This window comes from Hemiscyllium ocellatum, chromosome 29 (assembly GCF_020745735.1).
Source record: "Hemiscyllium ocellatum isolate sHemOce1 chromosome 29, sHemOce1.pat.X.cur, whole genome shotgun sequence".
In the NCBI taxonomy this organism is placed as follows: domain Eukaryota; kingdom Metazoa; phylum Chordata; class Chondrichthyes; order Orectolobiformes; family Hemiscylliidae; genus Hemiscyllium; species Hemiscyllium ocellatum.
The window spans coordinates 40,763,690-40,791,569 of NC_083429.1; positions in this window are offsets into that span (position 1 = coordinate 40,763,690).

Genomic DNA, 27,880 nt, shown 5'->3' on the forward strand with positions numbered 1-27,880 from the left:
TAATAGTCCCTGGGAAGAGAGATGCTGTCAAAATCAAAGTGTCATTACCATAATGGTGTGCCAAGTGTTATTATTCTTGGGTTAGAAATTAAGCCACAGTATTAGGGCTTGTTAGAGAATTAAGTATTCTGCAGGTGAAGGCTAATATATGATAATGTAGATTTTAAATTTCTGTCCTAGAATAGAATTCTCACAGTGTAGAAGCAGGCCAGTTGGCCCATCAAGTCCACACAAGCCCTCCATCCAGACTCACCCTATCCCAGTCACCCTGCATTTCCCATGGCTAAACAACTTAACCTACACATCCTTGGACACTGTGGGCAATTTAGCCTGGCCAATCCAGCTTAAACTGCAATCTCTGGACTATGAGAGGAAACCAGAGTACCTGGAAGAAATCCACACAGACATGGGGAGAATGTGCACACTCCACACAGACACTCACCTGAGAGTGGAACCAAACCTGAGTCCCTGCCATTGTGAGGCAGCAGTGCTCACCACTGAGCCACTGTGTCCTGCATAAGTTGGTGCTGTTAATTTTCTATTTTTCCATGTGATTATTTCTTTCATTGATGACTATACAATACATACAGGACTGGAAAAGAAAACAAATCATGGAAATAAATAACACTGAAAATTGATTTGTAACTTACCTGGCTTCTCTGAGGTTGCCCTGGCAATTTCTTTCCATAGCAGTTCAACTAATTTTATCACTAAAAATGCTTTTCCCATGAAAACACATAATGTATGCCCCTTCTAGTTTTGTTTAGAAATTTTTCTTTGAAAGGGAAGCATTTGTAATGCGTTATGTAATATTTTCAGTACATAACTATAAATCAAACCTGTTTTTACATCTCAGCTAGCACCTGCAGAATCCCTGAGGCTAGCAGATTAAGAGTCGGTACGTTCCCACTACAAAAGAGTCTGATTATTTCAATCTCCTTGTACAATCCAGAAGAGACATGTTCACTCTGATGTCCTCTGGTGGATATGAGATCTTGTAAATTCATAACCTGTCTGAAATATACAGTTTGGATAAAAAGATCTTGCTCAATGTTTACCATTTAATCACCTATTTACTCACTGAATTGAAATAATGATAAGATAAATTTAATTTAAATATACATTATTTGCAACTCTGGTGAGACTTTGAAATGTCTTGTTGTCATAAAGTGAAATTTGTGGATTGATTACAATTAGCAGCAGGACTAAAATAATTAGGTAATTGGCAATATAGTACATTTGGCATCCACTCTTAAATGGTCTATTTGTGTCACAAAGAGTGAGAAGACCATTTTGCTTTTCTGTGATATGGTTTCCCATAAAATTGTGCCATTTGGCTTTTGCAGCTGTGTTAATACATTGACCTGTACCTTAGTCTCATCTTTACCTCAGTTTCAGTCCACTTTGATCCTGGGGTTTACCCATGGTGATAGTATTCTGCATCTGAATCTTATTACATTTCTAAATTGAAAGGAGGAACAAGGTGGCAGTTTGTGAGATGTCAAAGTGTACTTGGACCTGTGTGTCGCTAAAAACAACTTTCCCCTATTTGAGAAATCTTTTAAATGGGCAACGCTGCTGATATTGAATAAGCCATCTGTTAAGACACTAGAAATTTCCCCAGGAAAATACACAGATATTAAATGATCTGCTTTGCAGCTCTTTTTTTGTGCTTTTTGGCAAGGCCAGAGGTAGATAATTAATACAAATTACAATGTATTTTGCAGCTTAGCAGGAGAGGAGATAACCTACAGTTAAATAAGCGTACAAATCCATCTGGAGAGCCAAAGGTTTTTATAGCAAAACAAAAAAAAGATTAACTTAACTTGCATATTTTGCCAAGCATTTCTCCAGCAGAACTTGGTACCAATGCTGAAACATAAAAATCTTTTCAGCTTCCAGAAACCATGATGACTGCCTTCAGGTTTTCTCTTCTTATTAATCTAATCTTCTTTCTGCTTTCAAGCAGAGAATCTGGAGAAATTCAGCACCGCCTTTCGATGGAGAAACAGTTTTAAGTCTGATATGACTCTTCTCCAGAACAATTTTTTTGCTGCTCTGTTTAATTTTGAATTAGATAAACTTATTTTAAAATTGTGTATAACAGCATCCACCTACTTATTGCAAAACAAACAAGATAAATTTCAGATGCAACGTCACAACTGAATTCATGAACTGGATAATAAATCTAAGAATATAACGGGCAAGAGCAGGGATAGATTTTCAGTCTGTTGAGCCTGCTCTACCATTCAATAAGTTCAAGGCTGCTCTGATTGTGGTCTCAATTCCACTGTTCTGCCTTTCCACCATAGCCCTTGATTCCTTTACTCATCAAACATTTATCTCTGCTAGCCTTGACTATATTCACTGACCAAGCCTCCACGGCTCTTTAGGGAATGGAACTATAAACACTAATGACACTCAAAGAGTAGAAATTCTTTCCAGCTTACATCTTAAATGGGAAATCCCTTATTGTTAAACTTAGTCAGAATGGGAAGTGATATGGTAAATTGGCTTTCAATGTATGCACCTAAAACTATATGTATTTAGCTACTAGCAAACTCAAGTATAAATTCTTTATGTAAAAAGTGAGGTCTGCAGATGCTGGAGATCAGAGCTGAAAATGTGTTGCTGGTCAAAGCACAGCAGGTCAGGCAGCATCCAAGGAACAGGAAAGGGCTGTTGATGAAGGGCTGTGGCCCGAAACGTCGAATTTCCTGTTCCTTGGATGCTGCCTGACCTGCTGTGCTTTGACCAGCAACACATTTTCAGCTATAAATTCTTTATGACTTAATTAGTTAAGAAATCCTGCGTAAATACTTCCTTTAGCCATATGTTACCTTGCCTCCTAAAATAATATTAGAGATAGAAACAAATGCAGCAATTGATAAGATTTATGTGGCATGTGTAACAGAATATGCTTCTTTGCTGGAAATACCAAATTCAGATCTCAGCATCCATCTAGGATGGCAAAAGTAAATTGCATGAACTGATAAATACTGGAATTTGTTATCTTATAGTAATTGCTTCACTATTTTTCACTTTAAATACTATGTGGATCTTCTTTACTTGTACCTATTTTTACAATCAACTTGTTGCAGAAATGTTACTGCACACTGCTGGAGCAGGTGGGACTTGAACCTGGGCATCCCCAGGAAAGGACACTACAACTATAACACAAAAGAGCCCTCTTCTTGTATTTTTGGCACCACATATTTCCAATAACAAAGACATTCCATGAAAAGGATCAGATGCTCCAGAACCATTTGCATTTCATGGTACTCCCAGGAATGTGTAAGGCAATATTGTCTTATTTATAGCTCACCCATTGTTTTATTTTATTTCTCACTTAAGGATGATCACTTTCAACTTTGTCAACTACCTTTTCAGCTGTTTTGTAGAAAAACAATAATTTCCCAATTACAAAAAAAGTATAAATTTTTCAACCTATCTGATTTTCAATAAATGGTTAACTTCCCTCTTCAGTTCCCATTTAAAAAAATGTGTCCACTTTGCAAAATCTTAAGATATAGTCTGGCTTGAAGTCCTTCTGAACTAACCTAACATTGTGATCAGATGCTGGGTTAAAATTTGTATAAATTGTGACTTTGAGAGACACTCCAGAGATTTTAAGCTAATTCTTCTACATTAATGTTCCTGTGTACTTCCTGCTCGCTGGCCCCACTCATCTTCAGTATGTCTCAGTTAGAAAAGCCAGGGTTAATTGCATTGCACAGAACACATATTATTTAATAGAATGCAACTGTATAGATGCCCAGTTGAGGCAAAACCTTCCAAGTAATATTAATATGGCGATGCTTTTAGGTCTGTTTATATTCATTGATCAAGCAATTTCTGTTTCCCCAACTGAGTTGGTATTTGGCACCATTTATAAATGGATTGGCATGATAAAATAATGTAGAAACAATGTAAAACATTTTTAGAACAAAATAAGCAGAGATTTTCAATAAGGGGACTAATCTAACTTCATTGTATACCAATAAAAGGATGGTATAGCTTTAATTCAGTTTAATGGCTATGCTTTGAAATATATTCATGCTTTCTATGCATTTCTCCTGCTCCCAAGAGCTGCTAATCATGGCATCAATTAGCATTATTAGAATAAATGATTCCCATTCTAATGAAATGCTTCGATTGCCAACATAACAGCAAATCTGCCAACCCTCCAAGGGGTTGATGCAAAGCATCCAAACAGCAATTACTTTCAACTTAAAAATTATTAATTACTGTCAGAAGATGTGTTTGAGAGAACACAAGAAAAAAAGATGATTACACCCAATGGGAACCGAGAATAGATCGCTTATGCATTGTGTTGAGGGTTCATATTTCATTGTGCACTCATCATAATCTTTAAATGGGATGTTAAGTGCAGGCCTATTTTTCATTCCATAATTGCTCAAAAGCATGTGACCAGGAAAAAAACATTGTCAGGCAATAATGACATTTTTGGGACAGGAGAATTGGAGTTAGGAAGCCAAGTGAAGAACAAGAACATAAACTAAGATTACCCACCAGGCTGCCATTCCCGGAGACAGTAGATTTGATTAACCATCATCAGGCGCTGGTAATTTGTGCCATTTTGGAATGAGTCCTTCTCATTTGCTTTGAATTTGCACAACTTTTCTCTGTCAAAATTAGACTTTGGCATTGAAATTAGTTGACTTGCCATCTGTCAGGACGCTGCTAGTTGAATGTCAAAGTTCAATGTTCAAATAGAAATCAATAGCTATTGTTATGAACTTAATGCTGAAAATGACACTTGGAATCAAATCAGAAAATGACACCTGGAATCAATTTCTCAAATCAGAAATAAATGTTATCTATTTCAGAGGATTTAAAAAATGTTGCCTATTAGAAGCTGGTTATTTCGCTATATGACTTTTTGATGCTTCCTTTGGGGTTTACAGGAAGTATTTGGTTTAGCTGCTGATTATTATAATTTTGGTCCTGTCTGTTGTATGTTAATAATGGAGAAATCACAAATCACAGTAACTGCTTGCATTTTATTGCCTTTTATTGAAGGAGATAATAGAAGTAGATACATTAACAAAGTTTAAGAGGTATTTAGATAGACATACGAACAGGCAGGAAATGGAGGAACACAGACCAGGTGCAGACAGATGGGATTAGTTTAGAATGGTATTGTAGTTAGTCAAGACATGATGGACCGAAGGGTCTGTTCCTATGCTGTACTTTTAGTGTTCTATATTCTAAAGTATACATGAAACTGGACAATTTATCAACTCGTGGCCCTACCTTTTCAGCTTGGCCCTGAAACTGAGAATGTTTTGGAAAACTGAGGGGAGCCAACTTCTATCATAAATAGTTGCATTAACACAGCAAAAAGTATTTGAAAAGAAGCAGAAGCATATTGAGCTTAGAAAGTTGTCTTGTTTTTTATTTCACTGTGATATATTTTTATGAGGTTTTTTTCCATTCAGTTTTGGTTAGGCATCAATTGTCCAGCAATGGCTAATTTGAATACTGGCTAATTTTGTCAGACATAATCTCTCTTTTGTATTTACTGTGATGTAAACAACATCTGCTCCTGTCTTTTTGTATTAAGTACAGGCACTGAAGATCAAACGCTCCATGGAGCAATGGTTCCTCTATTGCTGAATCCCTGAAAATAACTTCACTGGAAAGCATCAGACTAGGATCAAAGATTGAAGCCCCACAATTAAAAAGATGCTTTTGAATGCTGCTCAATTAAACTTTGGATCTCAAAAATATTTACCATGAAGCAAATAAATTGCAGACAAATCTTGATGAGGCAGATTATTGATTTTTGAATAGCTGCCATTGGATGTGTATTGCTTACCCCTAATTGCCCTTGAGAAGTTGGTGGTGAGCTACCATCTTGAACTGCAGCACCCCTTGGGGTGTAGGTACACTGACAGTGCTGTTAGGGGATGAGCTCCAGGATTTTTATCCAGAGGCAGTGTTAGAACTGCAATACAGTTTCAAGTCAGGATGATGTGTCAATTAATGGTGAACTTGTAGGTAATGACATTTCTATGCATCTATTGCCCCTTGTCCTTCTAGAAAATAGTGGTTATAGATTCGGAAGGTGTTGAAAGAACTTTGAGTTACTGCAGTGCATGTTGTGGTTGGTACTGTCCAATTGCCACTCATATTGGTAGTGAAGGGTGTGGATATTGAGTGCATTAGATAGGGTGCTAACTGAAATAAGGGTGCTTTGGATCGTGTCAGGTTTCATGAGTGTTGTTGGAGTTGCACTCATCCAGGCAAATGGAGATTATTCCATCGCATATCCAGCTTGTGTTCATAGATGGAGGACAGGCTTTGAGGAGTCAGAAGGTGAGTTACTCACTGTAAATTTTAACTTGTTTTTAGCCTGGGACAACATTTATATGGCTGGTCTAGTTTAGTTTCTGGTCAATGGTAAAAACCTGAGGATGATCAGACTGGGAAATTCAGCAAGATAATATCAATTGTGATGCTGCTGCTCTTTTAGCAATGTTATGGTGTCCTTGGCTTTTTTTTTCAGAGAGGTCGTAAAAGACACAAACATCAAAAAGTCTAAGTTTGAAGGATTTTAGGGCCAGGTTGATTATAGCTAACAGATATTGCCTCAACAAAAAGGCTTGCAAGTTTTTAGATTAAAAACACCTGGTACAATGAAAGGAGAGTGGCCAGTTCTCCCAGCTCAGTTTTTCTCTGGTTTGATTTGGTTTTGGCAGTCTCGCTATTCACTGAAAGCAGCCAGGCAGTTTTGAGGCTGCTGATCCAAGAAACAGCGAGATGGTCGATGGTGTTCTTTGCCGCCATCTCTGTCTCTTCTGTAAGGCCCAGGATTTGATTTTATCTTTTGTGCCAAGGGGGGTTTATGGGGATTGTTGCAAGTATTTGGAACAGCATCATAAAGTTGGGATTATCTGTTGGGTTTTCCAATAGATTAAATTAGTTGGTATTCTGTTCCCTTTTATTTGTGTTTCATTTGGTAATCTTGTAAATAAATTCTGTTTTGTTTAAAATTAAGTGGTTTGACCAGTTGCCTATCTCCTGGGAGATCCATTGAATACCTGCTTAAAACAACCAGCAAAGTTAAGGTCTGGGCTACTTTCTTGAAATGTTTTGTGGGCTCTGGCCTTGTCCATAACACAATGAATGAATGGCAAAGCAAAATGATTAGATGTATTTTATTGGAGATGGTCATTGCCTGATATTAGTGCACATTACTGGTGATTCGTCAGCGTGCATGTGGTCCAGTTATGGTGCAGAGGTTCAGGGGCTGCATCAGTAACTCAGGAGTCATGATTGATGCTGAACATTTATGCAACCATAAGTGAACATCTTAGCTTCTGACCTTTGTGATGAAGGGATGTTCAAAGATGAGGTAGCAGAAGGAGGTTAGGTCTGGGACATTGTTCTGAGGAATTCCTGAAGGGAGTCCTGGACTTCAGATGACTGACACTTCAACAACCACAATTATCCTCCTTTGTGCCAACCAAGACTCTAACCAATGTCAATAAGTATGCGCTGGAAAGCACAGCAGATCAGGTAACATCTGAGGAGCAGGAAAGTCAATGTTTTGGACATAAGCCCTTCATCAGAGTCCTGATGAAGGACTTATGTCTGAAATGTCAACTTTCCTGCTCCTCGAATGCTGTCTGACCTACTGTGCTTTTCCAGCACCACACTTTTTGACTTATCTCCAGCATCTGCAGTCCTCTCTTTCTCCATGACTCCAACCAATTAAGAGTTTTCCACAATTCCAATTCACTCCACTTTTGCTTGTTTGAATGTTGCCTTGATGTTAAGAGCATTAACTTTCACCTCACCTTTGGGGTTCAGCTTTTATTTTTACCAAGGCTAAAATATGGTCGGGAGGAAACCAAACTGAACATCAGTGAACAGGTTATTGCTAAGCAACAGCCAATTGCTAGCACAGTTGGTCACCCACTCCATCACTTTGCTGCTGATTGTGAGTAAACTGTTAAGACACCAATTAGCTGCAATGCTGTCCGGTCTTCTTGGGTAGATTCCAGTGTTATAGTTGAAATGGACGATCTTTGCTTGCATAAGCCTTCAATACTTAAATGAGAAAGTTGGCAGGGCCCACAACCCAATATCCAGTGTTTTCAGCTGTGTTTTGGTATTGTGTGGAATGATAAGGATTCAAACACTGGCACCTATGACTTGTAGACCTCGTGATGGGGACATGATGGATCATCCACTCTAGCTGAAGACTTTTGAGAATGCTTCAAGCTTTTCTTTTGCACAGATACACTGGACTCCCCAACTTTGAAATGGGGATAATTGTGGAGCCGCTTTCTCCAGTTACTTGATCAAATCAGTGTGTACCATCTACAAGATGACCTGCAGAAATTCATCAAAGCATCTTAGACAGCATTTTCCATATCCATGGCTACTTATATTTAGAAGGCCAAGGGCATCAGATACATGAGAACTCCATCACCTGCAGTTTCTCCTCAAAACCACTCATTGTTCTGACTTGAAAATATATTGTTGTTCTTTCAGTGTGGCTGGGTCAAACTGGATTTCCTTCCCAAACAGTATTGTGGATCTACCTCCAGCAATGAAAAAAACAGCAGTCAAGAAGGAACTCACTGCCACCAACTCAAGGGCAACTAGGAATGGGTGGTAAGTACTGGCTCACTTCCCATAAGCGAATTACAAAGAAAATAGTCTAAAACCATTTACGATTGGGTTTGGCAGTGCTGGAGCACTTAGATTTGTTCTGTTGGTTGTGCACGTGCTTAACTCTGTCTATTACATTAAGTCTTTGGTAGACAGGTGGTCTCATGTTGTAGCTTCACCAGCCTGATCATGGAAACCTGGAACCGCTGGAGAAACTCAGCAAGTTTGGTAGCATCTGTGGAGAGAAAGCAAAGTTAATATTTTGGGTCCAATGACTCTTCAGTTAATCAGAAAGGATTCCTCTGATTTCTCTCCACAGATACTGCCAGACCTGCAGTGGTTTTCCAGCAATTTTGCTTTTTGTGACACTTGGAAGTGTCTGGTGCTTCTCCCGGCATGCCCTCTTATGTTCTTCAATAAATCAGGGATGGTCCTTAATTTGATGATAACTGTGGAGTTGAGATATGCAAGTTGAGTGGGGACAACATAATCAGAGATTGTAGTTAAATACTGCTGCTGTTGTATCACAGCATCACATAGATACAGTCTTTCATTATACTTGATCCATTCACAATCAGCATGATTCAACAAAGTGATAATTCCACAGAACATAGGCATTCTCAATGTGAAGAGAAGACTCTGTTACCTTGGACTGTGTGTGGTTGTTGCTAGGAGTATTCTGATGGATTGATGGTCTGGTAGATTGTTGAGGAGGTGGTCAAGCAGTGCTTTCTCCTTCATGTTTCCCTCATCCTCTGCTGCTGACTCAATCAACCTTGGTGATGAATATTGAAGTCTCCTATACAGAGTTCTATGCCTTTACCACCCTCACGCTACCTCCTCTTGATGTTCTGCATGAGGAGGTGGTGTGTATCATAGATTGTAATTAACAGGCAATGCCCTTGCCCATGATACTTAATGCCACAAGAAGTCCCAGGGCAATTGCCTATGTTTCTGGGCATAATGACGGTGATGATCGATGATCAGTCAACAAAATAGTTTGCTTTAATGAACCAGATGTGTTTTCAAATAATCGATAATCTTTTACATTCAAATTTTTTTGTAATTTTAATTTGCCATTCACTTCCCACTTTTTAACATGGTGGGATTTGAACCCATGTTACCTCAAGTATTAGCCCGGTTTCTGGGCTACTATTTTAGTGACATAGTCACAACGCCATCACCTCTTTAGAGTGATGGCCTGAAATGTCTTCACCTTGCTCATGTTTTTGTTCTCCTATGCAAACATTTTCACGTTTATCATCTTGCTGTTTCTGTTGTGGTCACGCCAACTTTTCTATAGTTAGTACATGAATTTGCTGTGATATAATTAAGCTCATTTACATCTTGTACCATGAAAGTCCCCTGTGATTATCCACTTTGGGATATTTCATAATTTCACACCGTCGCTATTTCAGGTTCAATATCACTAATGGCCTTTGACTTGTATGATTCTTCTGTCATTTTCAAATATGAAAATATGATCAGAATCCTCCCTCCCATAATCTATAAGTGGATTATTGTATTAATTGAAGGGAAGGCATGTAATTTAAAGTTACAACTAGTTGCAGTAATATAAAAAACAATTATAAAATTTCAAAATGAATTTAGAGATGTGGTTTAATTTGCTTTTAAATTGTTTGAGCTTAATTTGACTCAATGAAACTCCTTGATGTTGCATTCACTGACCATTTACTATTGCTACATGCTTGCACATACTATTAGGTCTAGACGTTTGTATAAACTACATAACTGATAAACAGGAACTGTTGTAATTGTAATTGTATTATTTATATAGCTCTGATTAAAATCATTATATAATTTAATTAAGCACATTGATTAATTTTAACAAAGTCCTTTTTTCTGAATGCCGCTAAATTTTTGGAGTGTTCTGATCCTTTCTTCAAGTGGCTAACCATTAGAGGGCACTGCAGCACCATAATTTTAGAGCAATTGCACGATAAAATTTTGAGTGATTTACATTTTAGGTAGGTTTGAGGATATTTTAAAAAGTTAACAAAGCTAGAAACAATTGTTAGAAGATTAGCAGATGACGCCTAATGGTTTTGTTTGTAATTCTTTTGGCATCTGTTTTAATGGGGGCGTAAACCCATTTTAATTTAAATAGCCTATTATGTTAGTTGTGGAGAGAAACGACATTTGAATAGGTTAAGCATTCATTTGCTAATATATTAACAATGATTTGTAGGCGGTTATAATTTACATGTCTCAATCAAAGTGGCAGTCCACCTTCTGACTGATGCATAAAACTACTCAATTAATGATCTCTGGAAAGTATAATATGCAATGAACACTATAAAAATGTTTTAAAATATTAATCATCTGTACTTGTAAATGACTAGAGTCATAATATTATGCTCCTTTATGCTTTCCATCCCCATGGACTTCGCGATTAAAGAATCATGTAAACTGCAATTTGGAGCTGATCGTGTCTACTATCTAGAGGTAACATTCTTCAGAGCCAGAGCTCCCATTATCAGTGAGTATAATGGATTGGTAAGATGTCATTTATCCGCAGGTTAGTGGATATTTATATAGAATAGTGCAGTATCAATTCTGGTACACACACGGGACTTGCTCCAGTTCAAAATGATTAACAAACTGAGGCTTGCACTTAAAAGATTAGTCTGTATGGGCTCACGAAACTATGTTAGAGATGTCATGTAAAAAATATCTTCAAATTACTGAAGCTATATAATGAATGACTGCCAATACTGACCCATGAGAATTGTAGATGAGCATATTAAATAGATGAATGAGGCTACCAATTGAATGTTTGGTGGTTTGCTATTCTCAGTTCTTCAATCAAATACCGGTAGAGTCCATTCAATCATTACCTCACCTATTGCCTTGTTTCCTGGGACCCATTACTTTATTTTTAAAACTGGAATTAAGCAGCGTGTTGACCTTCTGATGTTGTGGTGGATTTATGCTTTTGGAGTGTCCCTTTGAGAGGATCAGTTCTATTGCATCTGATTGGCTTCAGCCAATACATAGCTTGACTAGTTTTACAAGCCAAAGTTGGAAATGAATGGCCTCCCATATTGGATTGGGCTTTTCAAAGGGAATTGTGGGCATCCCAGATGTTTGAGGGAATTTATTATAATATTTAAATGACAGTCAAACACTAGCTTGGTACTTTTTGCCAAACTGATCTTTCACAGGGCTCGACTTATCTAATATTGTCAATAACACATCCAGCAGTTCTATTTAAAGGGCCAATGTGCCTACATATGGTTTAGTTGTTTGTTTATTCTTTCTATCTGCTGATTGCCTTCTGAGGATCTATTTTACTTTCAGATCAGACTTTTTTCTGTTTTCTTTTTGCTGGGCTCTCTTTGGTTAGCTTTTATTATGTTTTTCCTGCAGACTTGGGAATTCTGTTTTTGGGCTGGAGAATGAGGCAAAGTAGCAGGCGAAGGAAGAAGAGGAGGTGAAATCTCAGGAAGAGATCAGATCCACAGTAGACTCGCCAAAGTGTACATCTCCTGCCTGACCTTTGTCTACAGAGGACCAACACCCTGGAGATTACTATTGACTAGAAACTCAACTGGACGAACCTCATAAATACTGTGGCATCAAGAGCAGGTCAGAGGCTAGGAATGCTGCAGGAATCTTCTTGACTCCTCAAGTCTGGTCTGACATCTACAGGATATAAGGCAGGAGGGTGATGGAATACTTCTCCACTTGGCTGAATGGGTGCAGCTCCAAGTATATTCAAGGAGCTTGACGCCATCAAGGACAAAGAAGCCTGTTTGATTGGAACCACATCCACAAACATTCACTTCCTCTACCTCTGATACTCAATAACAGCAGATTGAACCATCTAAAGTTGCACTGCAGAAATTCACCAAGTCTCCTTACACAGTAACTTCCAAACCCATGACCAATGCTATCTACAAGAACCTGGGTAGCAGATACATGGGAAAATCACCACTTTCAAATTCCCCTCCAAATCACTCACTAAACTACTTGGAAATATATCACCATTCCTTCAGAGTTACTGGTTCAAAGTCCTGGAACTCACTCCTTAAACAGCACTGTGGGTACATCTACACTAAATGGATTACGGTGGTTCAAGAAGGCAGTTCACAGCTACATTCTCAAAGGCAATTATGGATGAGCAATAAATCCAGGGCAAAACAGTAATACCCACATCCAATGAATGGATGAAAGAAAAAGCACTTTGGCTTCTCAAAGAGTACCTATGTTTGATTGCAGCCTTGGTGACTGTCTGCACTTTCTCCTCATGTCTGCATGGGTTTCCTCCCACAGTCCAAAGATGTGCAGGCCAGGTGGATTATCATTGGGAAATGCAAGGTTACAGGGATAGGATGGGATGCTCTTCGGAGGGTCGGTGTGGACCCGACTGACCGAATAATCTACTTCAACACTGTGGGGATTCTATGATTCTATCAAGACTGTGATTTGCAATCCAGTGATGGAATATATTGACAGACATGCCACCACGTCAGAAGGAAAAGCTTGTAAGACCTGGAATTGCACTGGACCTCCATTTTCAAGTATATAAAACAGGTCAGACAGTGTATATCATTACAAATTTTACTGTCCTTTCCTTATTCCTGAGGCCTTTTGCATAGTTCATCAACCTCCTCATACAAGACCTCCATTGCCTGGATCATCAAGTCCTGATTGTGTCACAATGTTCACTTGCTATGACGGAAAATAAACTGGTTTAAATACCCCTAACAAAGGCAGAACTTCAACACAAATGAGAACTTCAAATCACATTAAACTGCAAATTGAGAAACTGGAATACAGAGGAACATTTAAGAGACATTTACTTGTCCAACAAAGGCAGCTGGTAACTAAGGATAAATCTTGGGTTGCTATGGGAGGAGCAGAATGTTACAGTCTCAGATAAAATTGCAACAAGTGTCACATTTGCTGAAGTAACCCCACTAAATTTTGAACCAACCAGGAGCAACAAGGGACATAGCAAGGAACCACTTATTAAAGCATGCATACGAAAATCTTCCAGAAAGAGTCGGCACAAAGAATGTCAGAGCAAAGAAAATATCTTGGATTTTCACTGCAGTCAATTAGGACAGATATGTCTTGGACTAATGGAAAGAAAATGCTTAAAGTTTCAACAGGATTCAAGAGATTGACAGCCCATCGAAGACATGACCAATTACAAAAACTAAAAGATTTCTGTGAGAGATTCAGAGCGTGTTTGTGTGTTTCTGCAAAGGCAGATTCAGTTCCATGAATGTCAATCTGACATACAAGGTAGGAGGTGTTGTAGTCACAAATAAATCTGACAGTTGCATAACTTTGCCATGCTGAGGACCATCTTTCCATCATCGGGGCAGAAAGGAGTAGAGCAAAAGGAGAAGCACTGAAAGAGCAGCAACAGGATTGTCGACACACTGTAGCCATGGGTGAGCGATGGTGGGAGGATTATTGCAGTTTGATATTTACAAAGGAGTGGAGTCAGCAGTAAAGGTCAGCTGTCTGTGGCCAATCCATTTCCTGAAGCTGGTATCTCTTGATCGGGCAATGAGTGACTTTGAAAATGGGACATCAATTCCCCCTCACCTTCCTTGGAAGCCCACAAGCAGCCCTGACAGGATTTGATTTTTGGGAGAGTCACATGATTGAGGAAGACTGCAGTAAGCTACGGACTGGAGAGATTTGGGAATCCTTATCCATGAATCACAGAAGTCTAGCATCCAAATTCAACAGGTGATAGGAAAGGCAAATGAAGTGTTGACCTTTATTTCAAAGGGAATGGAGTAGAAAGGTAAGAAGGTATTCCTGAAACTGTGCAAGGTATAGTTGGAATATTTTATCTGAGGAAAGATGTATTGGCATTGAAGGCAGTCCAGAGAATGTTCACTCAGCTGATACCAGGATTTGCATCATCCGCAGACATTTCCACCACCTACAAACGGACCCCACCACCAGGGGTATATTTCCTTCCCCATCCCTATCCGCTTTCCACAAAGACCGTTCCCTCCGTGACCACCTGGTCAGGTCTACGCTCCCCAACAATCCATCCTCCCCTCCTGACACCTTCCCCTGCCACCGCAGGAATTGCAAAACCTGCACCTCCACCTCCTCCCTCACCTCCATCCAAGGCCCCAAAGGCGTTTTCCGCACTCACCAAAGTTTCACCTGCACTTCCACACATGTCAGTTATTGTATCCATAGCCTCTGATGTGGTCTCATCTACATTGGGGAGACTGTACTCCTCCTTGCAGAGTGTTTTAGAGAATAACTCCGGGACACTCGCACCAACCAACCCAACCACCTCCTGGCTGAACATTTCAACTCCCCCTCCCACTCGCCGAGGATATGCAGGTCCTGGGCCTCCTCCATCACCACTCGCTCATCACCCAACGCCTGGAGGAAGAACGCCTCATCTTCCGCCTCATAACCCTCTAACCCCAGGGGATCAATGTGGACTTCACCAGTTTCCTTGATTTCCCCTCCCCCACCTTACCCCAGTTCCAACCTTTCAGCTCAGCGCTGCCCTCATGACCTGTCCCGCCTGTCAATCTTCCTTCCCACCTATCCACTCCACCCTCCTCTTCAACCTATCACCTTTACTGCCACCTCCATTCATCTATTGCACACTCAGATACTTTGTCCCTAGCCCCACCCCTCTCGCAATGATCTCTCCACTCCCGAGGCTCCCAGCCTCATTCATGATGAAGGGCTCTGGCCCAAAATGTCGATTATCCTGCTCCTTATGTGAAGAGAGGTTGATTAGATTGGGCCTGTATGCATTGTAATATGGGGGAATGAGAGGTGATATTATTGAAACATACAAGATTCTTAGGGGACTTGATAAGGTAGGTGCTGAAAAGGTTTTTTCTCTTGTGAGAGAGTCTAGGACCAGAGGGCAAACTCTCAGTATAATAAGTCTTACATTTAAGACAGGGATGGAGAGGAATTTCTTCTGAGGTTGTAATTTGTGAAGTCTTTAAAACAGAGCGCTTCAGTGGGGTGGGGTCATTAAGTATATTCAAGATTGACATATACGGGTGTTTTAATCAGTAAAGGTAATTGAAGATTATGGGGAAAAGCCAGGAAGGTGGACTTGAGGATTATCAGATCTGCCATGATCTTATTGAATGGCTTATTATATGGTGTTAAAGGATTGATGAGTCCCTCACCGTCTGCTACCTGAATTCAGGTTGTGGTGGGATGAGGCCTGTGGGGATGGAGGGAAGGCTGCTCACAAGCCGTGCCAGAGGTGGAACCTGAAAGGGGATAGTGTCCAAACCCACCACCCTGCCGTCCAGTTTAAAGTCCCTCAAGTCCAACCACTGAACTTGTGGTGGAGGAGGGCATTAATTTGATACAGATTTGGCTGATCCTTGCTGCTTCCTGCGACTTTGAACAGAGATATTTGAAAGTCAACGTGATGCTGTCATAACGGCCAGGCAGCCATGTGATCAGTGACTACTCCAGGCATGCCAGTTGTGCTGGGCACTTGCTCAATATCTCCAGAGCTCAGTGTGAGACCAGATCATGAGGTGATTGTACGATCAGTAATCCTGTCTTCCCTTACTGTGCAACATGCAATTCCTCAGTAATAAACAGCTACCCTGGCTATTTCCCAGTGCTATTTCAATCGTTTAAATGGCTCCTAATTGCAGTTTGCAGCTGATTGTCAGGATATTTTTTCTGCTTCTTTGCTGGATAGACTGCTGTGTGGGTGATAAACTGAATGTTTTAGCACAGCTGCAGGACACTGTAAAATAGGGAAGTGTTAAAAAGCCAGTTTGATATCACAGAAAAGCCTGAATCAGTTAACCACTCAAAGGCTTACAAACAGTGTAAAAAGCAAAAATATTTAGTGGCAGGGAATGTGGACATGTTTCAATGTTAAGAATCCCCCAAGGAACGAGGGCATTTCTGTAAACCATTTGATAGTCGTCAAAGAGAGGCAGGTGAGTTCATAATTCACTAGAAATAATTTATATTGTTTTAACTGATGCTCTAGAATCCTGGATACAGAATTAAATTGCAGAAAGAAGTGGTGGAATTGGAATGTTTTCTAATTCAATGGGAACTGTCTCATTTGCCAGAGTTTTCCTTAGATAAGACTAACTGGTGCACCGTTTTCATCCTATTGCTCTCTCTTATTTCTTTCTTTACCTGTGTGTCAATCCATTCCAACCCTGGGTGAGTTCAATAACTGCAATGGTTCAAAACACCATTTTTTTTTGTATCCGTTCATAGGATGAGGGCATTGTTGGCTAGGCCAGCATTTGTTTGTCCATCCCTAATTGCCCAGAGGGCAGTAAAGAGTTTTTCACATTGCTTATGGGTCTGGAGTCACATGAAGGCCAGACCAAATAAGCATGGCAGATCTTCATAGCACAAAAGATTTCCTCTCTCTAATATTTAAAATGTGGCAGATTATATCTTGTAGTGGGTCAGATTGATCCAGAACTTGGCACTAACCTGCATTGTTTATAGATGATCTGCTCCACTGACACAACCTATTCCCTTTGAGAGACCTTGGAGTGCAGGTTCATAGCTCCTTGAAAGTAGAGTCGCAGGTAGATAGGATAGTGAAGAAGGCGTTTGGTATGCTTTCCTTTATTTGTCAGAGTATTGAGTACAGGAGTTGGGAGGTCATGTTGCGGCAGTACAGGATATTGGTTAGGCCACTGTTGGAATATTGCGTGCAATTCTGGCCGCCTTCCTATCGGAAAGATGTTGTGAAACTTGAAAGGGTTCAGAAAAGATTTACAAGGATGTTGCCAGGGTTGGAGGATTTGAGCTACAGAGGGAGGCTGAACAGGCTGGGGCTGTTTTCCCTGTAGCGTCGGAGGCTGAGGGGTGACCTTATCGAGGTTTACAAAATTATGAGGGGCATGGATATGATAAATAGACAAAGTCTTTTCCCTGGGGTCGGGGAGTCCAGAACTAGAGGGCATAGTTTTAGGGTGAAAAGGGAAAGATATAAAAGAGACCTAAGGGGCAACTTTTTCACGCAGAGGGTGGTATGTGTATGGAATGAGCTGCCAGAGGAAGTAGTGGAGGCTGGTGCAATTGCAACATTTAAGAGGCATTTGGATGGGTATATGAATAGGAAGGGTTTGGAGGGATATGGGCTGGGTGCTGGCAGGTGGGACTAGATTGGGTTGGGATTTCTGGTCGGCATGGATGGGTTGGACCGAAGGGTCTGTTTCCATGTTGTACATCTCTATGACTCTATGACTCTAAGGGAGTGAATATTTTTCTGCAACATGTAGTAACATATGCCAGTTCCCTCCTGATGACAGAATACAGAATAGTGGATAGAAACCTGCAAGGTAACCATATGTCCACATGCCTTGCTCTACAGCCAGACTGGCCTTGCTCAACAGCCAGATTGGCCATCCTATATTTGCAGCTAAGTGGTGAATTCTGAATCTCTAAGAAAATAAGTGAGGAAAGAATGTAATTGCATTTTTATTTTAAGTTACTGGTGCTATCCCAGCCCTCAAAGGGTACTGCAGCTCAATTATTTGGCATTTTACCATTTATTTTACAACGGTAAAATGAACAGAATATCATTTTGGCCCATTCATGAAATGACACTTAGTTTAATCAATTGTCTTGTATGCTTGTTCATTTCTTGCTATATTAATGTGTTGTACCAAAGAAAATACATTTATCCTCTGTGATTTCTTGCTATACTACACAAGCGTTTCACATTTTAAAAGAGTATAAATTATATGTTATGTGAATGTGATGTGCTTTCCATTAATGGATTCTTGGTTAATGTTACGAAATGTCAGCAGTAAAATATTATCATATCTTTGGAATCCCCATTACTGCAACCTACATGTTAAATACCTGAGGTTCTTTAGATATTTTGTTGCATTTATATCATTTTTATGATTTGTTCTGTGCTATGAACGTGCAGTTGGTTTTCATTAGTAATATACTTTAGAATATTACTTTAAAAAAGTAAGCTTAATGAAAAATGAATACTGCAACAAACATCATTTTCCCCAGGCATTATGCTCATTTCTGGCCCAGGGGTATATATTATGACCATGTTGGGAGCAGTAATGACTAAAATGCTCAAATAAAGTGATTCTATCATCGCTGTTATTATCTATCAGTGTCCTTATCCTGGCACTCCTATTTTTTAGTTTAATCCATGGACGTTAGGATATCTATGCTTGCTTTTGATGTATTTGCAGTCTTGTTAGTTCTGGACTTAATTGCTGCTTCTTCGACCACTTGTTGATGCTTCAACACTGAGTGCAGCCTGGCGTTAGCTCATTTTCAAATTCTTTTGCTGGTTAATCTCAGTGACTGGTCAAGAATGGGAGATGTCAAGGTGGAAAAGATAGAATGAAGGGTAGAGGAGTCGCTGCTTGTGAAATGAGACTGCTCAAGTTGTTAACTTGATTTGATTGAATGACCACTGCTACCTCAGATCAATTTTTTTAAACCACTCTGCCATCTAAAATGACTGAAACCAAAATCTTAAGCAGATACGTTATGAGTATTTCTTCTCCACAGCCTTTGGTACCCCTCTACATTTATAGATGCGTTCTCTCAACAAAATTGATTAGCAGGTCATCGTGCTGCACACATGGGTTATGTTCAAGGTTTCCAAGTGGGGGAATAGTCAATGTGATAGGTTTATCCAATTGTAGGATGCTACACCGTTCGAGATTGATGGAATACATCATGCTTAAAGCTGAAATGTTAGAAAGTCAGCAGACCTGTCAAGTTTCAGTCATTAGATGCAGCATTAATGCACTTTGAATCCCTTTTCTGCTGTCCTCACTAAATATTGCAGCCTCAAACAAAAGTATTTGTGTTGAAAATGTCTTTCGGAACTTCAATTGGGAGGCTGGGACATGAATAGATTGTATCGTTCAGAGACAAAACATCTCCCTGCCAAACCCCCAACATTAGCACCAGCACTGTTTGCTGTCATTACCCCTCTGAAAACAAGTGCTACTTCATGAAGTCAGAAATGTGCAAATTTGAGTGGAAATCCTGAAGGGTTAGGCTGTCACTCAAGCCTCTGACACTTGCTGTGCTGTGGATCCCCTGCAGAGACAAACATTTACCTCAATCAGTGAAAATTTCAACTTTCTCATGCTCACATTGTCATTTGAAACCACTCAAATATGGTGTAACATTTCAATCAGGTGTAACTGGCAGCTGAATCTGTTGAATATGAATCTGAATTTGGACTAAATGTCATTTTTGTTTACTTTCATGGAGGGTTTCTCTCCTAGTGCCTTGTGATTTTTACATATTGCCATACCAAATCTACTTCAGTCACCTACTGTGCCCTCTTGCCTGATGCTAATTGGTTTCTGTCACTCACTACCACTGGAAGAACCCACCACTGACAGGATATCCCAGGATAGACCATCATCGCTGGCACTGGTGCCACTTCTAAAAGGCTGTTGCGTATCTGGATAAAGGCTGTCAATCTGGAACTAACTTGCTTGGTTTGTGACACGTGCCCTGGACTTGGCAGAGAAGGGGAAATGTGTGCCTTGTTTTGTGGCTGGGGACCTGGGGTTCCTGAATGAGGTGGTGAAGAGGCTGGGTGTCGACTGGAGCCTACTGGATGGTGCTGGAAAGGATGAGCCCCTGTGTGACTGCACTGAAGTTGCCACCCAAATCAGTTTGGTCTTGGCCATCTGAAGGTATGCCATGTAACATAGGAAGATAGTCATTGAACTCTTCTACTTTGCCAGAGTGAGTGCCACCAACTTCTCACTGCTACTTCATACTCACTCTGTCTCTGCTGCTGCATGCACCTCCATCCAAGACTCTTAATCTACCTCACTTTCCATTACCCACTACATCTTCCCACTCACTCTCAACCAGTCAATCCCACCTGCAGACAATTAATCCTGCATGCCCTCTGCACTGCCTGCTCATACAGTTTGGAGATTTCACCACTTTTTCCTTCACCTGCAACAGTGCTAACACCTGTGCCACCCACTTTCATTTCACTTAAACTCTCGCTTTCTCTCACTTCAGGAGAAAATGACCCATTATCAGGCAGGAAGATCCAAGACAAGTGGTAGGATCCCTAACATTCACCTACTTATTCCCTAAAAGGACATTCCTGACTCTGACCTACTAGTTAGCTGCCTGACCATACCCAATGTCCTGGAATAATAGAAGGAGCTATCCTTGACTTATTGTGTCAAGGACCCCTGACTGAATGGTGTCACCGTTGACGTGACAAAGGTTTACTCTGCTGGCTTTTACTGCACTAAAAGGCAAGAGACCAAGACAAGGCAAGGCACAGAAGCATCGAGCATGCAAGCTGATGTAAGTTGAATGAGTATTCAGAGAGCAAACTAAGATTAAAAAGAAAACAAAGAACTGTGGAATCTAAAACATAAGCAGAAATTGCTGGGAAAACTCAGTAGGTCTGGCAGCATCTGGAGAGAAAGCAGAGTTAACGTTTTGGGTTCAGTGACCCTTCTTCCGAACTTGAAGGGTCATGGGACACCAAATATTAACACTGCTTTCTCTCCACAGATGTTGCCAGCCTGAAGATTTAGCCTGGACATAGAGTAACCTTGCAGCAGCATTGAAATGGGAGGTGTTGGTGTGCATCACTGAGGTCCTGAAGCATTCTGTAGGTGTATCACAGATGTGCTATTATGGTGCAGGGAGGCAGTCATGTCTTGTATGCCAAGGTCCATGGATGTTGGGTGCATGTGGTCATTCACTGTGGAACTTGTCCTGAGAAGTTTAGATTAGATTAGATTCCCTTCAGTGTAGAAACAGGCACTTGGTCCAACAAGTCCACACCGACCCTCCGAAGAGTAACCCACCCAGTCCCATTTCCCTCTGACTAATGCACCTAACACTATGGGCAATTTAGCATGGCCAGTTCATTTGACCTGCACATCTTTGGACTGTGGGAGGAAACTTGAGCACCCAGAGGAAGCTCACGCAGACACGGGAAGAATATGCAAACTCCACACAGACAGTCGTCTGAGGCTGGAATCAAACCTGGGACCCCGGTGCTGTGAGGCAGCAGTGTTAGTGCTGAAGGTCCAAGGAGGAAGTGCAGAGGAACAGGTAGCAAGCTGGAGTTGTTAGAGATTCACTCTTGTCTTTCATGTCAGGAATTCTTGGCATCTAGTTTTTATTCAGTCTGTGATAGAACAGGAGCCTGCATATTATTGAGGCAGGATTTGATGTTGCTCGTCACTATAATCACCATCTTACTGATTCCGAGTGAGAATCACACCTCAGTGCCTGAGTGTAATGAGTTTTGTTGCTCCTGATGCTGAGAAAGGCCTGATTTGACTTTTCACATGAATCTCCCAGACTTCCTGCCATAGCCCAGATCATTCAGGGCTTTTGCCTGAGTTTTTCAGCATGATTTAATTGGTAAATCTTGATGAATGACAGAATGGATCCTAAAAAATCATTTTAAAATTTTGCGGAACCTTCATATAGAGAATGACACATTTTAAAGCTAATTCTTTCAATTTATAATTTGGAAGAAGTTTGACTGAATACTTTCACTTCCACTTTCACCTCATGTATCTGACCCCCACGTGTGTTCCAGTATTTAATTTGCTGTGTTTAACATTTTACAAATGGATTTTACTTTAGAGATCTTAGTTTATAGTTTGGTTGCCTGTTAAAATCCTCATACCATAATCGATTCTTTGGAAAGCTGGTGACATGATTGTTGCTTGATGCAGAGATAGCCCAGTTGCGAATGCAACAATCAGTAGCTGTACCATTGTGTAGTGATAGAGGTGAGATTCTTGCCAGAGAGACTGCTAGCGTGACTTACTTTGCGAGGCCAGCAGCAAGTAGCCAAGACATGGTTTCCAAAACTGGGATCTCCAAATGGGACTGGGAACTGAAATTTTAATGTTGAGAGTTCCCAGATAGCAATGAGAGCTCTGATTAAGTTATAATAGTTGCCGTCTATGCTCTCATAGACAGCCCCCAAATAGCTAGCTACTCCCAACCCATTCTCGTAGGTCTCACTGAGGAATCATGACAACTTTGAAGCAATAGAGAAAAGTTCTGGATGCATTGGGCTATGCTTTTTGTGAACTCTAAAATCCAAACGATTAGGTTTACTTGTCCATGAACCCTTCTTAACTAGTTAATTGAATGTGAAGCGCAAGGGAACATCCAGAAGGATGCAAAAGGATACAAGATCTTTTTTAACATAACTTACTTACTTTCTGTCATAAACATCATACTTGTGCTGAATTTCACCTGATAAGGATCTGTCCATATACTAATACCATCAACCATTTTTGTAATCCTTGGCTGCCAAACCTAATACATTTTTGTGTCATTTTACCTTTTAATATCAACTTTTGGATTATTCTACCAATTGCCCAATAAAAATGTCACTTCATCCCACAGCAGTGGATCAGTAAAATAATAGAAACTGCAGCCTGGGGAAATCATTATGTGAGCAGACCCCTTTGTTAAATCTTACAATGTAAAGTTATATATCCTGTGAGTCAGTAATTGAGTTATTAATGAAATTTATTCTACTTATATATTATCATTCTTCAGGTGAATCAGTATAAAGAATGTATATATTTTTAATTTAATTGTAGTTTCCTCCTCTCTTGCTTAATTATGTCCTAATTAATCTGCACTTTATTTTGCAATTCTTCATATTTATATTGCTTGAATTCGATAATGTCGTTGATAAAACGATTCAATTGCCAAAGAAGGGGGATAGATACATTTCAAATTTAAAATGTGATTTGTGAACTCCCTGAGAAAACTCCCTGAAATAAGCAAAGTCTTGACTTCAAAGGAGGGCTAACACACTCAAGATTGAGATGTGACTAAGTCATGAGCTAGATTGAGATTTGAGCGACAGGTGGGGATATATCAATTCATGTTCATGCACTGTAAACCATTCATAATTATTGATCTAATAATAGGTTAGGGATTTCTTATCAGCTCTCAATAATTTAAGTTTATGAAGGGGAAAATTTATATTGTGGAAGTTCAAACTATATATGAAGAAGAATTAAATATTGCAAATAATAGCCCTGGGAAAATGCATGATGAAAGCCATATTTGGAAAACGGAAGGAGAGAATTGAATTCTTGTTGCACCCTTCAGGACTTCAGGGAGTTCCAAAGTGTTTCACAGCTAATGAAATATGCCCTGAGGCGTAGTTGTTGTGTGATGCAAGGAACGTAGAGTGCAATTATTGCACAACAAATCACAAGGATAGCAACAAAATAAAGTATCAGATCATTCTTTTTTGGGTAGAGAGAGCATCCTTGCTCTTCTTCAAATAGTTCCATAAGACTTTCTGCTTCCATCTAAAAGGGTAGCCAGAGTCTATGTTTGACATCTCATCCCAAAAGGCAGCACTCTGACAGCCATGCATTAAAAAGTCAGCCCAGATAATGTGTTCATGTATCTGGAGTTGGGGTTGATCTCTCAACCTTCTGATTCAGACAAGTGCATTGCTACAAAAGTACCGAATGACAATGAAGTTTGAATAAGGAATTGACAATATGGACATGTACCTTGAGCTAATGGCAAGAAAAATTGGATGTTGAACAACCAAAAATGAAGAGTGAGCATACATTGATACCAACTACACTTAATGCACGCACAGTAAAATATTAGGTCTGGGAGGCGCATTTTTCTTCAGAGATATAAAATGATTCTGGCCTTTGTTTTGAGTGGATTTAAACCCTGAGTGAAAACAGATATCCACCCCTTCTTTCATTGTATGTGAAGGCTCAAATCAATCAGGTACTGGCGAACAGTGGTCAAATTAAAATTGGTAAATGTTGGAAATACAGTCATTCCTCCCTATCCCGATGGCTCCATTCCCAAAAATTCCAGCAAATGATGAAGTCACGAGTGCAGAGCTTAATAGCCTATGGCAAAAATCAGATTCCTGCACCTCAAGATTATGGCTTTTCACCTTGATATTTAAGAACATTACTATTACTGAATACACCAATGTTGTTATGACTAAGGCTAGAGAAGTGAGCTCATTCTCTGGTCCCACTACTCCATTGGCAACAATATAAAATGAAGATATGCTACCCAGCTACTGAGATGGCCAGTTAAGTTACATTTTGTTCTCTCTTGAATGTGAAAAGGTGAGAGAAAAAATGCCAATGAGAACACAAAGTGTAGAGATGCAATGACATGAATTCAGACAGGTGAACATAATATCAATTTGAATTGTGGGTGGGGAGGTCCGAAAGTGCTGGATTGAATTGGATACTGAAGAGTTAAGGAGAAATAGTGGGTTCAAGTACAACAACAGAAATGTTGCAAGTTTGAAGAAGAGGGCTTTCTGTAACTGAAAAAATTAGGATTGTATCCTGGATGCAATACTGAATCAAGTACCACCTGTGAGCTGAAGTAGGGGGAATAAGAAACTGTTTGTGAGATGACATTGGTCAGATGTTGGTCTGTTGGAAATATAAATCTCACTTTAAATTGTAAAGATAAACAGAGAGAAAGGCATGTACTGCAAATTACAATACTTCTTCAAAAAATTACAAAAGAACCATTTCTCACAGCAACAAGCAAAATTTTGAAGTGGCACTTAGCAACATGACAACAATTTTGCACCATCACAATTTGCTTTCAACCACCCCCAGGCTTTCTTCAATCATGTTAGTTTGGCCGTATCTACAACTGAAATTAGGAAGTCCTTGGAGAAAACAGTTTTCCCAAAGGCTGGAATTTAATGTAGCTGCGTGGGGAGCCAGTGAATTCCGATCTTGTCCATTTTTTAAAGGACTCACTAAATTAATTATCAGGCACTTACCTGGGGAGCAGTGAGTCTTACGTGGGATCTGAGAACTAGGGAGGGGGAAATCTCAACTCTGAGCAGTTAGTGGCTGCTGCAGTTGATGTACCCACCTTCAGCCAAGGATGCCTATCTGTCTACCATCTCTTCCTTGTAGCCCTCACCCTACTTCCCTTCCTCTGGCCGACACTTCCTTCTGATCTGAGTAACCTCAGCAATCCTTGGCTGAAGGTGGGTACATCATGGCTCTCATCTGGCCCATCCACCTCCAAATGCATGTTTCTTGATCTGACACAGGTGACAATGAGGAAATCTCTCAGGCAATCCCAATATGATTTGCTTGTCATGCTCTCAGTATAGCAAGATTCCCTGCCCACCATACCAATAGCAGTGGGATGAGTCCCTTTGCCCACTTAAGAGACTCGGTGGCATTGTGACCAGAAGACTTTTCATGCCCATTCCAACCCAAACTTTAAATGGGAGAGACCTGGGTAGACAGCAAGGTCCCCATTCTCTCCCCTTCTCTGCAAAATTGAATTTTACCCATCATTGATCTCAATTCCAGTGTGTGCCTTGAATTCTGTCCCATGATTCAGTTGGAGCTTGTTGGTTGTGTATTATTGTTTTTGTTTAGACTTTCTTTATGAAAGAATTTGGTATTCTGCCATCACATCCTGAGTTATGTCAACTATTGAGTATTGAATAGGGCATAGAAAAACTAAAACTCACTATGATTTTTTAAAAACATAAGCAATAATTTTGCATGTTTTGTGACCTATTTTATTTCTTCCCCCTTTTTAAAAAATCATTGTTGCACTGATTCCCACATCTGATTATGAGAACATGAGAAATAGGTCATTCATCCCCTCAAGCTGCCTGGCCAATTAATAAGATCATGGCTGATTTGCCATAGCCAGCTCCGCATAGACCTCAACTCCTCAATATTTCAAAGATCTTTCAACCTGCTCTCTTTAAGTATTTGTCTCCAAGACTCTGTGATAGAGAATTCCAGACATTCAGACATTCCAGACATTCACTGCCCTCTGAGAGAACAAATTTCTTTGTATATCAGATTTGAGTGTCACAAATGAGTGTCCCCTTAATCTGTAGCTATGTTCTCTCATTCAAGAATTCCCCACTAGTGGAAACATCTTCTCAATATCTACCCTATCAAGCCAAGTTAGAATTGTGTATGTTGCAATAAGGTCACCCCTCAATCTTCCAAACATTAATGAATAAAGGTCTAACCTGTTTAGCTATTCGTAATTAGTCAATCTCTTCATGGGAGGAATCAGGCAACTGAATCTCTTCATACTGTTTTACATGCCAATGGTTCCATTTTAAATATGGGGACTAAAGCAGTGCACAGTACTCCAGGTTTTGACTCACGAACACCCTGTAACAACCCCCAGCAATAAAGGCCAAAATCCATTTGTCATCTTAATTAGCCACTGAACCTGCATGCCAACTGTAGTGATCGGAAAGAGGTCAGCTAGGTGCACTTCATAGAGTATGAGTTCCCTGATTGGGGCTGTGAATTTGGTTCGATCAGAGACCCTTGGCTGACAGATATAAGCAGGAGCCTCTGGGATTCTATTTATTCTAGAAGCCAGTTCTGTGCCAGCTGGGTCAGTATCATGTTTTAGGCAAGTGTAACTAAAGGGTGACTTTGTGATGGGATACCAGCCTCTGTGGAGTTATTTCACAAATCTTTTGGGTTTTGCACACAGAAACACCCAAATTCTTCCACACTGCACTGTTTTGAAGTCTCTCTCCATTCAAATACTAGCTTTTCCTGTCTCATTTTCTAGTATATGATCTCATACTTTCCTACATTGTGTCAAAGCTTTGTCCACTCACTAACCGATTGCAGATTTTTTATGTACTCATCACAATGCCTCTCTTGTGGTGCAGTGGTGGTATTCCTTCCTCTGAGTCAGGAGGCTTAGGTTCAAGACCCTCCTGCTTCAGAGATGTTGCATAGTGTTGCTGAACAGGTTGTTTGGAAAATATCAAGAGCTGAATACTTGAAAGATTGGTATTATTTTCCTTTCCAACTCCATTTTAGCATAGTTCTTTCCCTCTTTCTCTGCCATCTCCTATTTTTGTTGTTGTTGCCTGCCCCCGGTGGGTAATATTTATTAATTGTCACTGTTCAATTGGTTTAATTAGTTAATTTGGTTAATTTGGGTCACAAACAAAATGGAAGAGCTGGGTGCTTCTCCAATGGAGGAGTTGTCTACTGGACAATGAAATAATGCTTATGGGAAGGATGGAAACTGATATTTGTGCTAAACTATAGAGTTACAATAAAATCCTTGAAAATCTTGAAAGTCTCTTGCTGCCTAATTCAAAATACGGATATCAGTCTGTTGAACAGAAACTGTGATTCCATTGGAAACCAGAGAAGTGCAACTTTCACACATGGAGATATTCAGCTGTTTTTTTCATTCC